Source organism: Amblyomma maculatum, chromosome 11 (genome assembly GCF_055883805.1).
Source record: "Amblyomma maculatum isolate TAMU_Amacu chromosome 11, ASM5588380v1, whole genome shotgun sequence".
Classification (NCBI taxonomy): Eukaryota; Metazoa; Arthropoda; class Arachnida; order Ixodida; family Ixodidae; genus Amblyomma; species Amblyomma maculatum.
In genome coordinates this window covers 72,536,970-72,550,729 of record NC_139354.1, presented here as the reverse complement: position 1 = coordinate 72,550,729, position 13,760 = coordinate 72,536,970, and positions in this window count along the sequence as shown.

The following is a 13,760-nucleotide window of genomic DNA, read 5'->3' as shown; positions in this document are numbered from 1 at the left end:
AAACTTTTTCAAGCTTTTCTACAATCTACAAGACTTTTAAAAAGGGTCACTGTGAATAAAATGTTATTTACATGCATTCCCAAGGCCAGAATTTACCTTCAACTTTTATCACAGTTAATAAGGATAGTGCCATTACATCTTGCTAATACGACATGTCAGGTGTTGGTCTATATCATATCAGTATCCGTAACACGCAACACGCACACATTGTCCAATATATGAGCATCTAGAAAAAAATAAGAAGGAGAATCGGGCATGTCGATGCATTATTTCAAATCTACAATTGCAAAAATGGCGTAGCGAGATGGGCACACAAGGAAAACATGAGCCCTTCTAAATGATCCGTTGCGTTTTTATAGCAGCTGTTTCTTTTTTGAAACATGAGAACAAAAACATTTCCGAAATCATCGAAGATATTGAATCGTGGTAAACAAAAAATGAAATCAATTTCTGAATTACGCTTTGTATAAACACCTAGTTAATATTAAAAGACTAAGCCTTGCAAAAGGAGCAACACAATTTCAAACATTCACATAAGAATTCTTTTAGCTAGCAATAGCAAGCAGCATGTAATAGGAACAAATAAGAGGAGCACTCACACACAAAACTAATCCCTGCACCATTTGTAGCACATGACATACTAGTTCCTAAAAACTGATGATAAATGACTGAAAGAATGTGGAATTCTACTATAAGAGCAGCTGACAAAGGGTAAAATCTTGGAGGGAATTTCTTCTTAAGACGCAACATGATAAAGTTAAATACCTTCTTTAGTGCCCTTCCTAGTTCTCATTTTCTGCCACTGCTTAGAATGTTATCACTGAGAACAATTGTTTTAGCCAGCGCGTTCTTTTATTTTTTATTCCTAATGGCGAGCGCTATCAATTACAATGTTTCTTTGTGCATATTTACCAGTCGCTAATTAGCATGTCTTATAAAGCGTTAACATCAGTGCGCACATATGCATATCAAGCCGCTAAGTCAAAGTTCAAAATGCATTGACTATGTCCTCTTGTAGCATGCCAGAGTGTACAGCCTTCATGAACTGTGTAGTGTGCTTCTATTGCAAACAAAGAATCTTGGTTTCAGTATAAAATATACGCTCTAATTAACCACAATGTTATGTAATTTTTTTCATTTTTCATGTTAAACAAAACTTCTCACCGCATCTGCCTTCACTGAGGTTTTTTTCTTCAATTGTTACAGCGATTAATATTCCTCAGATGAAACCACATAAGTTTGCCACATAAACTATATAAGCTGATGTTTCTTGTTGCGAAAGCAACACTACGCCTGCCGTTTCGCCTCATCAGTGTGGTCGCACCTCCGCCGCGGCACTAACTTCACGAGAGATTTGGAGCCGCTCCTAACAACCGCAGCACCTGCCGCCGCTGCGCTTCGCCAGATGGCGCCGCCGCTCATTTCGCCAGATGTGTCAGGAGCAGTTGACGGCGCCCCGCCGGCGCTTGCTTCGCCAGATGAGCGTAGTAGAGTGGGAAGAGGTGTCGTCTCGAGATTAAATGCTCAGTTTGGCTCAGTGGAATCTAGCTGTTATAGAGAGCACAAAGTGGGGAGAAAACAGGCGAAAACAATGGAACGAAACAAGGAAGAGACAACGTGCTCAAGAGACAGATGAAGAGCGCGCTGCATGACTGGAGAAGCGTCTGAACGAATACCTAGCTAGAAAAAGTCGCGCAGCCTCTCAAAGGGGCTCTACAACAACTGTGAAAGAGGCGGGTTCAAGTTCTGCTTCTCGAGAAGAAGCTAAACAACAGCATTTAGATTCCAAAATTCAATGGGGAAGTCGCTTAGGCTTGGTCCTTCAGCTAGCCTTGGCCTAGTCAAACTGCATCATTGAAAGTTAAAAAACAAAGTCTCAGTACTTCAATAACCATTAAATCCTACTCATTCGTGTAAATAAGGTTGCAACCAATCCATAGCTATGTGTCTTTGCGCGTATAAACTGTAGAAATTAGCCACATTGACATCAGCATACTAAAGCCTAACCACTTACCTATCCTAAGTGTAGCCAAGCAAGTTGATTTTGCTACACCATTTAGTTAACTCGAGCTTACCCACCAGCCAATTGTTTTTGACATAACGATCTCGATCAATTGCTTAAAAATAACATTGAAGAATAATTGGAGAATTATTCTCCAATGGAAATAAATTGGAGAAATATTTGATGTTGGGAAAGGTTGAGGGTCACCGGGAAGCGGTAATCAGCGAACGCGATGGTTAGATGGCATCCTCGAGGCGCTGCAGATGAAGTTATGTGATGTTAGGAAGATAATGAGAGACAGGAAAGCGTGGCGTAATATGGTCCATAGGGTCACGAAGATTTAGACAAGACTGAACTGAACATAATTAAAAAAATAAATTGAAAAAACTTCAGGTTGCACATGCAATCACAAGTATACGAGCATTCTGCAACCTGATATAGATGTATACTGATGTCAAATATTCAACTACACGTTCACATTCCACAAATACATTTACACACAGAATTAAACGTCCGGGTCTCTAAACATACCTTTTGGAGAAGCATATATAAAATATTTCCCTATAGTTCTAAACTGAGTGCAAATTGCAGAAATTCCTCACTAAACATTTATTCGAATCCACAGTTGTGGCTCAGTGGAACATGCCTGGGTTCTTAACTGGAGTACACGGGTTTGAACGCAACTTTCCTGGTAGGGTTTCAATCAAGACAAAAGAGCAAAGTTCTCCATTTGCTGTGCGATTTCAATGCACCTTAAATACCCCCAAGTTAAGGAAGTTATTCTATAGACATCCACTGCAACTCTTCTCTTCTTATTTTTTCTGTGTTGCCTTCATCCCTACCGTTACGGTGTGATTTAGGAGGCTTCCAAGAAATGTGGCAAGCACAGCATCTTTATTTCCTATATACCTGTTTCCAAATTTTATTCCACCTTGTAGCATTAGAAATGACCAATAATAATAGGAATGTGCGCACATCCTGTTAATATGACGCCAATATTTACTCTTGTACTCTGAACACTTATGAATATTCTATTTATATTGAAAGTACCCTTTATTGAACTACAAATATCAGCAATTCGTACATATATAAGGGGCAATTTATATTCCTTCTTAGTATCTACCATTTGCTATTCAATCTTGTACCGGTTCAACATCCCCTAAACGTATGACTATTGGTTGCATGCCACAAGCCCATACGGTGATGCAACTTTTTCTCCGTAATACGGCCCAGCCCGCAATCAGTAAAGAGTGTTCGACGATGAACATAAAAGGTATAATGTTCTCCCTGGTTATAAAGTTTTGGCAAACAATAGGATATTATTTTCCACCAAAACGAATGAGCACCCTAAGGAACTTGCTGTCCTTTCTTTCAGTGTTCTGGCCATGTTTTCCCGGCTCTCGTGTAACTGGCGTAGTGCACGTTCTTCCCAATGACAGGTGCTCTGAGGTATACGTAACGCCGTACACAGCACCAATGGTTTGGGTGTTATGTCCTGAATGTGGCTTTCAGGAGTGCCACTATGCAGTGCAGCACAGTGCAGCCTTTATTCTTCTCATCAGAACCCTTGGAACATGCCTGCCATACGCGTTCTTGCCTATGCCGACAACCTAACCTTGTGGCCCTTTCATGCCGATGCATCTGCTCAACAGTTGTCACTCAGCATGTGCTGTATGTTTTGCCATACCGACACCTCGCTTTAAGTCTTTCTCTATCGTGTAATAAATCCCGTTTCATTGCCATCGGAAACAAATCCTGCTTTAGGAAAGCCGCCACTTTTACTTTCATGGTAGATAATTCTCAAATTCATCAAGTGGAAAGTGTTCGAGTTCTAGGTCTTCTTTAGACATCTGGGACAGGAACCACTTGGCTAATCACTACTCGGAAATTGGCTCACGCTACACTTGGTCTAATTTGTCGCATAGCTATGCGCTCAGGCGGAGTGCGTTCCTATACTGCTCGTAAGCTCATGCGCTCCATTCTTCAGCCGCAGATTGTTTACGAGACACAATTTCTTCGCCTCACCCGTCGAAAATGGGAGTCTTGAAGTTATCGATCGTGAGGTTTTGCACGCGATTACCTGTCTCCCTTCTCTTACACTCATAACCGTCCTGCAAGAGTGCTCTCAACTTAATACATTACTGAACTCTTCGACCAGCGTGAGACCACCACAGCACGAAAGTGTGTCTTAATGTCTATAGCTTACGGAGTCATACTCTTCGGTCATACTGTGTACTTGCATGCAATCGCTCCACAGCTTTGCCACCAATACCTTCAGGGAGCATAATACACACCGATGAATTACACATAGCACTGAAGAGAGTTACCCCTGTGTACACTCCCTACCCTCGTCATCTTAACCCTCGCGCAAAATATAGCGTGGCTGCTTGAACGCCCCTTACATTGGAGCTTCAGGGGATACACAATCAATTACTTCTCTCCCGCTCGAACTTACATTTGATACAATTAATATTTAGACTGACTACCAAGCTACCCTTAAGCAGCTTAAGGCTGTTCTGCGCACATTTCAAATTGCACAATCCATTGACAAGCTCTGCAAAATAGCCCTGTCCTGTGTGTATACATTTCAATTCCGTCCATGCTCACAATCTACATAATATCCATGTGGATACAATGACAGACCTTCACATACCAGACATCCCGCCAAATTCCCCTCTTCTCCTAGACTCGTTCCTGTTCCATTTTTCCGAGAAAGAATCTTTGCGACAGCAACACGCGCCCTAATTCCTCCATGTTCGTAACCTCTCCCTCGCAGTCCTGCTCAGGAAGAGGAGGTATTGGTGCACCGGAATCGTGCATGAGCGGCTCTGACCCCTTCTGAAAGTCATCGATGGCGTGACGAACGCCTTAAGGTGACCGAAAAATCACCGGAAGTGTGTGATGCGAAGTATCGGCTGTGGACCTGCAGCCACGGCATCTCTGACACAGTGCTACTTAAGTAAGTAAACTAGCGGCGGGACCTTGGTTGTGACTACCTCAATCGGACGCTCAATCAGTTTATTGGGCACTTACATAAATTCTTTAGAAGACCTTGTTACACTCCTTCTATCTTTCTCCTATTTCCCGCCCAGTTTTTTACTATGCCTGATGGCAAACTCTATGAATAAAAAAAAAAGGATATATGTGCTGTTCCAACTGATGAGGTTGCCTCAAAGCAGCATAGCGCTCCATTTCAGTTCTGACCAGGCGGCAGCAAGTGCACATCGTATAATGCTTGATTTATAAAACAAAACGTATGTTTAGATAGGTATAAGTGTAAAGAAATGAATATGCAGCAGCACATGGCACAGTTAATTGAAATATTTCGAACGGCCTTACTGTATGCAATCTGGTTTAGCAATGCTTTACATGGCTACTGTTGTGAGTCAGTAGGTTTCCCTTTTTTTTCACCTTTAAGTGTGACTTCCACGTTAAGAAAACAGATTTATGACGTCGAGTAGGAGTGCGGGAAACGTCTGATGGATTACTGTTATTGAAATCTGCAATAACCGCAAAGATATATTCCTCGCCGTGCTACCCGATTATAGAGATACCGTCCATAAAGCATCTGTATATGTGAGGTTCTAGCAGACGAATATTTTGTTTTTTCCTCGTGTCTCTTTTATATGTGTAATTTATTGCGTCAGATATTGACCCAACGTTTAGAATACTGAGCAATTCACTGCGAAGGCACCTGATGAGGACTGTGCCATAATTACCATCTTATCTGTACCTATTCAAGTACCGATAACCTATATGTAATGGTTTTCATTAAGTGCAAAGCTTTTAAGATCAAGTATGAGTCTCAAGAGAGTACCTAAATGAAACGCACAACAGGTTAATGAGAGCAGTGTCAAATAAACCGTTAATTGTGGACTGAATACAATCAATTTGCGTATATTTGTATACAGTGAAGTTAAGATTAAGGTAACAGGAAGCATTCAAGGTGGGATATTAAGGTTTTCCGGTGAAAGCAAGTCCCAAGGCCAAAACATAAATGCATGCTCTCTTTCTTCACAATAGCTGACATTATTCGAAAGTATTCTGAACCAAGCGCAACGCATCATTTCAATTTTTGTGCACATACATCGCACAAACAGACATATGGGTAACTTGAAGCCGAGCAAAGCGCTTCAACAAAATAACACAAAATAAATATCGCCTACTAGCATTAGTAAATATTGGCAGATGACATAGATGGCATCAAGCGCTGAAACATTTAGCCTAATTTGGTGCTCACCATTTTAGGTGGTGTTTTATATCTATTGATTGTTTGCTGCTAAGGTTGCACAATTCATGGATTCTGCATCGGTAGCTTGAAGTATCATTCACGCTCCTTTATTACAGCAGCCATTCACCCTTACAAAAATCTCCTTTTAAAATCTAAATATACCTCAAGACCAGAGACAATAACGGAAATAAATATAACGCTCGAATCACGGTGGAATTTGTTTTGAGCACGCGATGAAATGAAACAAAATCGCGTAAACGTTTTCGCAATGTGATATTGAATGAAATGCATAGAAAAATAAATTTTTGAGACAAGTGAATTGGAAACGCATACGATACTAATGCATTTGTTCCCGCACTGCTTTATCTCAATCTCTATGGTGCGTGGCCCCCAAATAATTTGGGTTCAGATCTCAATACTCGACCTCGTTGTTATAAATATTAAGCTATATTTGTCCAGTTAAAGTGTTCTGGACAGCTGGATTAGATTCGAGTATTAAGTAGTCACTAATGCGAATTCAATGACGCTTTAAAGCCGTCCACACCGGAAACTAACGGTCGCAGTTCCGGAGGCAAGAACCGCGTCGTCAGGGACCAACTCAAGGCCTCTTTCCATGACCGACATCATTATTACAGCGTTCATTGAGGGCATTATTATCGAAGCACTTGTAGATACTGTCGCAGTCGTTTAGGTTCCTAGTTACGCCCTCTGTTGCAAACAAACAAAAAATAATCTGTAGTTTAACTTCTGCTAAAACCTGAAGTTACGCGACACCTATCTGCATGGCTACGCTTAGGTTAGGCTTGAAAGTAAAGATATAGCTTTTGCATATAGAAGTTTGATCTTTGCTTTTATATTTATTTAGGTCTTAGGTAATACCTTTGACCACTAAAGTGGGATAAGGCGAAAGCCTCTATCGCGCGGTGGTCTGAAGTCCTCTACTACGGCACCTCTTTCACCCAGTTTTCAGTCACAACTTCGCAATGAGTCGAATGCATAACTTACCTGCCAACATATAAAACCCTGCCTTAACCAAGCCATTTGAACGCGCCTGAGTGGCCTAGGGATAACGAGAATGCAAAGGTATTGGCAGGCTGGTTCTGATGTCGCCCTCGCATGAGAGTGGAGGGGCCCGAGTTTGAAGCTCCCGCCAAACATGGTGTAAGGAAGCCCTACGTCCTGGAGTTCTCGGCCATGTCAGGTGCCAGCTACTGCCTCCCGCGACTTATTCTTCTTTTTCGTTTTCTTTATCTTCCTCTCCTTCACCTTCTCTTTTGTATGCTCTGCGGACAGGAATGAGCCAATTCCGGACAGGCAAGGGCAACCATAGAGAGGCACGGCGAAATTGCGAGACTATAGTAATGTAGCTCTCGTTATAAAAAGTCATGGAGTGGCTTCCTGCCGCTTGTCTTCGCACCGCCAGCGCTCAGTATATTCGGCCATTAACAACCTAAACTGCCAGCCTTCTCATCGAATTGTTCCATGCACAATATGATTAATCCTCCTCGCCCGCTCATCACACGACGTCATCCTTGGTTGAGACATCCTCCAATCATCACGCCGTAATAGTCTACCCCCCCCAGCTCAACTTGGGTTATCACCCCTCAGTGACTCTCGCTTCGATGTATCCGGCGCTGCTGCTGCTATCGTGCATGTCGCAAAGGACATCGACATTCGGTCTATCTCCTCGGGGCATGTGCCTCCGTCTTGTGCTGCTCTTTCCGACGCCTCTATACTTTATACACCATCGTTAAGAAGCGCTGACTAGAAATCAGGCTTGCTGGCCCATGTCATGATAACAATTTTTTGCAGCTCAAGTGCTATTAATGTCGCAACCCATGTCCCTGGCCTGCCCTTTTACTCCGTGGCGAATGGCTTGGCAGCGTTGTCTTGCTCAATTTCAATGCTACTGATCCGTTCATTGATGACAGTGCCGGCTTTCACATCAGCGTCATAACGCCTCTTCCTGTCATCACATCATCTTCCATCGAAGTCATTCATCCGTCTATTGGTGCTGGCCGGACGCCCTTACAAAAAGCCCAGTTTGACCCCATCCTACAGTGTTTCGCGGCGTCGTTCGACTTCCAGTAACATTGGTTTGAGTGAAGACTACCATTACCCACCGTGGTGATACCTGCACCTATTCCCCAAAGTGTCAGTGTTCCTACTGTGTCTCAGCCGCTGAGCGCCGCATTATTCACGAACAGGTGAGCGACATGCTTCATCGCATCGAGATCCAGCCGTCGCACACCACATTGGCTCTATGAATTTAATGTCATGCCATTCGGAGTGTTCAGTGTCCCCGCCACATTCTAACGCATAATGAACAACCTACTCAGAGGGCTCAAATGGCACACTTGCCTTTGTTATCTGGGCGACTTCACCTTTTCTCTGGATTTGTCATATTCGCCTCCAGCGCCATGAGACTGTTCCGCGATGCCTGTTAGACGCTGGCCTCCAACTAAATTTAAAGAAGTGCCGTTTCGGAGCTCTGCAGCTCATCATTCTAGGACGTGTCTCCAAGGATGCGTTCTTCCCGATCCGGCAAAATGCGCGCTGTGGCAGAGTTTCCCAAGCCAACTACTATACACGAACTCCGCAGCTTCATCGGCCTCTGCTCCTGTTTTCGCTTATTTGCTCGCAATTTCGCCACGGTTATCCACCCCCTGAACAAGCTTCTGTCCACTCATGACCTTTCAGCCTCGTCTCCACACTGTGAGGTAGCATTCGCGACACTCCTCCGCCTTGTTACGACTATACCAATCCTAAGTCATTTCGACCCTCATTCTCCTACGAAAAACCCCACTTCTCACAGCGGCGCCGGTCTCGGTGCAGTAATGAAAGCAAATTATTCCGTCACCGAGAGTGCTTAGTTATCGTCTGGGCGAAAGCCCAATTTCAGCCCTATATATATGGCCGCTTTTTTCGATGACGTCACCAATCGTCACTTCGTCAGCTGGCTGTCTTTTGAAATACCCTTCCGGTCGACTGGCCCGTTGCCATTTGAGGCTCCAAGAACCAGACATCAGCGTCGTCTATCACTCTGGTCGCGAACATGCCGATGTTGATGCCCTGTCACATTCTCCTCTGGCATCTCAAGCCTCAGTTCAATCGTTCAGTCGTGTCCGACTCTTCGTGACCCTATGGACCATATGTCACGCCACGCTTTCGGGTCTGTCACTATCTTCCTAACATCACATAACTTCATCTGCAGTGCCTCGAGGATGCCATCTAACCATCGCGTTCGCTGCCTACCCCTTCTCCGGCGACCCTCAACCTTTCCCAACATCAAATCTTTCTCCAGCAACTCCTCTCATCTCATCAGATAAACAAAATAGCTGAGCTTTAACTTTAGAATTTGACCCTACAATGAGCAGTCAGGGTTTATGGTCGACAATGTGGACTGATTTGATCTTCTGGCAGTCCAAGGAACTCCCAAGAGTCTTCGCCAGCACCGCAATTCAAACGCGTCAATTCTCCGGCGGTCAGCCTTTTCACAGTCTAACTCTCGCATCCATACATCACAACTGGAAAGACCATAGCACGAGTTATACGGATCTTGGTTGGCCGACTAATGTCTCTGCTCTTTACTAGGTGGTCAAGGCTAACCATTCCTCTCTTTCCCGGAAGCAGGCGTCTCCTAATTTCATGGCTGAAGTCTCCTTCCGAGGTAATCTTGGATCCCAAGAACAGCAAATCAGTTACAGCTTCCATTTCTTGTCCCTTGATGCTCCAGGACCTGATAGGGCAAGACGCCATGATCTTCGTCTTTTTAATGTTCAGTTTAAGCCCAAACTTCTCACTCTCTTCTTGTACGCGCATCAGAAGTCTCTTGAGTTCCACTTCACTTTCTGCCATTAATGTGGTATCATCCGCATATGTAAGGTTGTTGATACGTTTCCCAGCAATCTTCACTTCAGCTGAAGACTCGTCCAGACCAGTCTTCCTCATGATGCACTCAGCATATAGGTTAAATAGGCAGGGCGACAGTATGCAGCCCTGCCTCACTTCTTTCTCAATCGGAAACCAATCAGTAAGACCATGCCCAGTTCTGACTGTGGCCTCTTGCCCTTCATACAGGTTCCTGAGGAGACAGATGAGGTGAATTGGAACTCCCATCTCTTGGAAAGCTTGCCACAATCTGCTGTGATCTACGCAGTCAAACGCTTTCGCCTAATCAATAAAGCAGAATTAGATTGGTTTCTGGAACTCTCTTGCTTTTCCATGATGCAGCGAAGGTTCGCAATTTGGTTTCTAGTTCCTCTGCTCTTGCGAAACCCAGCTTGCACGTCCGGAAGCTTCCGATCCACATACTGCTGCAGCCTACCTTGGAGGATTTTCAACATCATCTTGGTAGCATGCGAAATAAGCGCGATCGTGCGGTAGTTGGAACAATCTTTGGCACAGCCTTTCTTTGGAATGGGGATGTAAACTGACCTTATCCAATCCTGTGAACACTGCAGGGTTGTCTAAATCTTTTGACATAATGTATGCAGAATGGTTACAGCGTCATGGTTGAGGTTTTGAAGCAACTCAGCTGGAATGCCATCAATTCCGCTAGCTTTGTTCTTAGCAAGGCTGGCTAAGGCCCATTCAACTTCATTCTTCAGGATGCCCGGCTCGAGATCAGTAATCACAACCGTCTTATGTTGGGTTTGCACATTCGGGTCCTTCTTGTACAGTTGTTCTGTGTATTCCTGCCACCTCTTCTTTATCTCTGAGGCTTCAGTGAGGTCCTTGCCTCGTTTGTCCTTTATCACGCCCAGCTTTGCACAGAAGCTTCCTTTGATATCTTTGATTCTCTTATACAGAGCTCTTGTGTTCCTTAATTGGCTGTTGTCCTAAACTGCTTAGCACTGAATATGAGAACCTTGTATCTTTCTCTTTTCCCCATAACTTTTGCCATCCTCCTTTCCTCAGCTATTTGCAAAGCCTCTTCAGATAACCAGTTTGCTTTCTTGCATTTCTTTTGCTTTGGAACTACCTTAGTAGCAACTTCTTGTATTATACTACGAACATCAGTCCATATCTCTTCGGGCTCTCTCTCTTCTAGATCTAATTCTTAAAATCGATTCCTCACTTCCACAGCATGTTCTAATGGAATTTGATCCAGATCATACCTGAAAGGCCTTCTAGTTTTCAGCGTTTTCCTCAATCGAAGATTAATTTTGGCAACAAGAAGCTGATGATCGGTGCCACAATCGGCCCCAGGTCTAGTTTTTACTGCTTGTCTAGCGCTTCTCCATCTCTGCCGGCAAAGAATATAATCGATCTGATTCTTGTACAGACCGTCCGGTGAAGTCCATGTGTACAGGCGCCTCTTGTGCTGTTGAAAATGAGTATTCGCTATGGTCAGGTTGTTTTCTTGACAAAACTCTACTAGCCTCTGTCCAGGTTCATTTGGCTCGCCAAGAGCGAACTAGCCTATAATTCCGGAAAGTTCTTCACTCCCGACCTTGGGATTCCAGTCTCCTATGGGAAAAACGACGTCTGATGATGGGGTGCGGTCTAAAAGGCATTGTAGGTCCGCATCAAATCTCTCAACGTCAGCTTCTTCAGCAGTAGCGGTCGGTGCATAGACTTGGATAACTGTTATGTTGAAAGAGTGACCTTGGATCCGAACTCAAATCATTCGGTCGTTTTTGGGGTTGTGCCCTAGCACTGCTTTGCTCATTCTTTTGTTTACTATGAAAGCGACTCCATTCCTTCTCTTGGATGCGTACCCACAATAAAAGACATAATGGTCACCGGAGTTAAATTCTCCCATTCCGGTCCACTTGAGCTCGCTGATACCCAATATATCAATGTTCAATCTGTCCATTTCTCGCTTGACGACATCCAGTTTACCTTGCGTCATAGATCTTACATTCCATGTTGCTATGTGATATATCTCCTTGCAACATCGGACTTTCCGGTCGCTTCCCGACACATCCACATCTGAGCATCCTTTTGGCTTTAGCCCAGCCGCTTCATTCGTCCTGGAGCTACTAGGAACCGCCCTTTGTTCATCCCCAGTAACATGTGGGACGCCTTCCAACCTGGGGGGCTCATCATCCGACGCCATATCATTAATGGTATTGTGACTGGCCATAGGGTTTTCTTGGCAGGAACTACTGGAGTGGGTTGCCATTAATTTCTCCAGTGAATCACATTTTGTCAGAACTCTCTGCCGTGACCTGTCTATCTTTGGGTGGCCCTACACAGCAGAGCTCACAACTTCATCGAGTTTCGAAAGCCCCTCCGCCACGAGAAGGCAGTGATCCAATGAAGGGGAGTTTGAAGCCACTCCTGCTAACCGACATGCCCATCGACATGACTTCCGAGCGAAAGCAAAGCGCACGAATCGCTTAACTGCTAGATTTCCTATTAGGCCAATTGTCCCAGCCTCCCTGCCGCGCTCTCCGTTCCTAGTCTCACCATTTCTCCATCACAGACGAGCTTCTTTTTCGTAGGAATTTCCACCCGCATTGACTAAGTGGCTGCTTGTTTTTCGACCCCCGTGCGTTCTGTAATCTGCTCCCACTACCACGATAATCCCCAGTGTGTTCAACCCGAATGGTTGAAAACTTTCACTCCCCTGCGACAGCGGTACTACTTTCGTGGGATCTACTATTATGTTCGTCAGTTCATCCAAATCTCCCCCGAATGTCAGCGCTGCAGAAACCCACCTTGCCTGCCTGCCGCTCCTCTGCAGCGGCTTAACTGGCCAGCCTAGCCCTTTGAGCCCAGCACATCATCAGGCAATCGCTGGATCATCGTTTCAATTGATCATTTCGACTCGCTACGCCGAAACGTCGCCTTTGCCATCTGCTACAACCCGTGTCATTGCGTCCGTCATCTTCCATAATATGATTCTTCGCCAGGGAACTCCCAAAGCGTAGCTAACCTACCTTCCTCTCTTAGGTAATCGGAGCTCTTCTGTGAGAATGCAAAATCTTTCATGGCACCATCTCCGCGTAGCACCAGCAGAAAAATGACATGGCGTTTCAACTTAACCATGGGCGACATGCTGGCAGTGTATATTTCTTCAGACCACAACAATTATGACCGCGTTCCTCAATTCGCCACCTTCGCTTCTAACTCTGCACCCAAGGGACCACCGGATTCTCGCCATACTTTCTTTTGTACGGCCATGTGCCCTCTTACATCATCATCATTATAAGCCTGACTATAACTACTGCAGGGCAAAGGCCTCTCCCACATTTTTCCAATTAACCCGGTTCTGTGCTAGCTGCATCCACGTGATCCCCGCGAACCTCATACGCCCACCTAACTTTCTGCCGCCCCCCGCTACTCTTTACTTCCCTTGGAATCCAGTTTGTTACAATAAGCGACCATCAGTTATACTCTTTTCGCACTACATGTCCTGCCCATGCCCAGTTCTTCTTCTTAATTTCCCCTAGGCTGTCAGTAACTTGTGTTATTTCTCTGACCCACTCTGCATGCTTCCTATCTCCTAATGTTACCCCTACCATTTTTCATTCCATAGCCCTCTGAGTTGTGCTCAACTTACGTAGAACCCTCTTG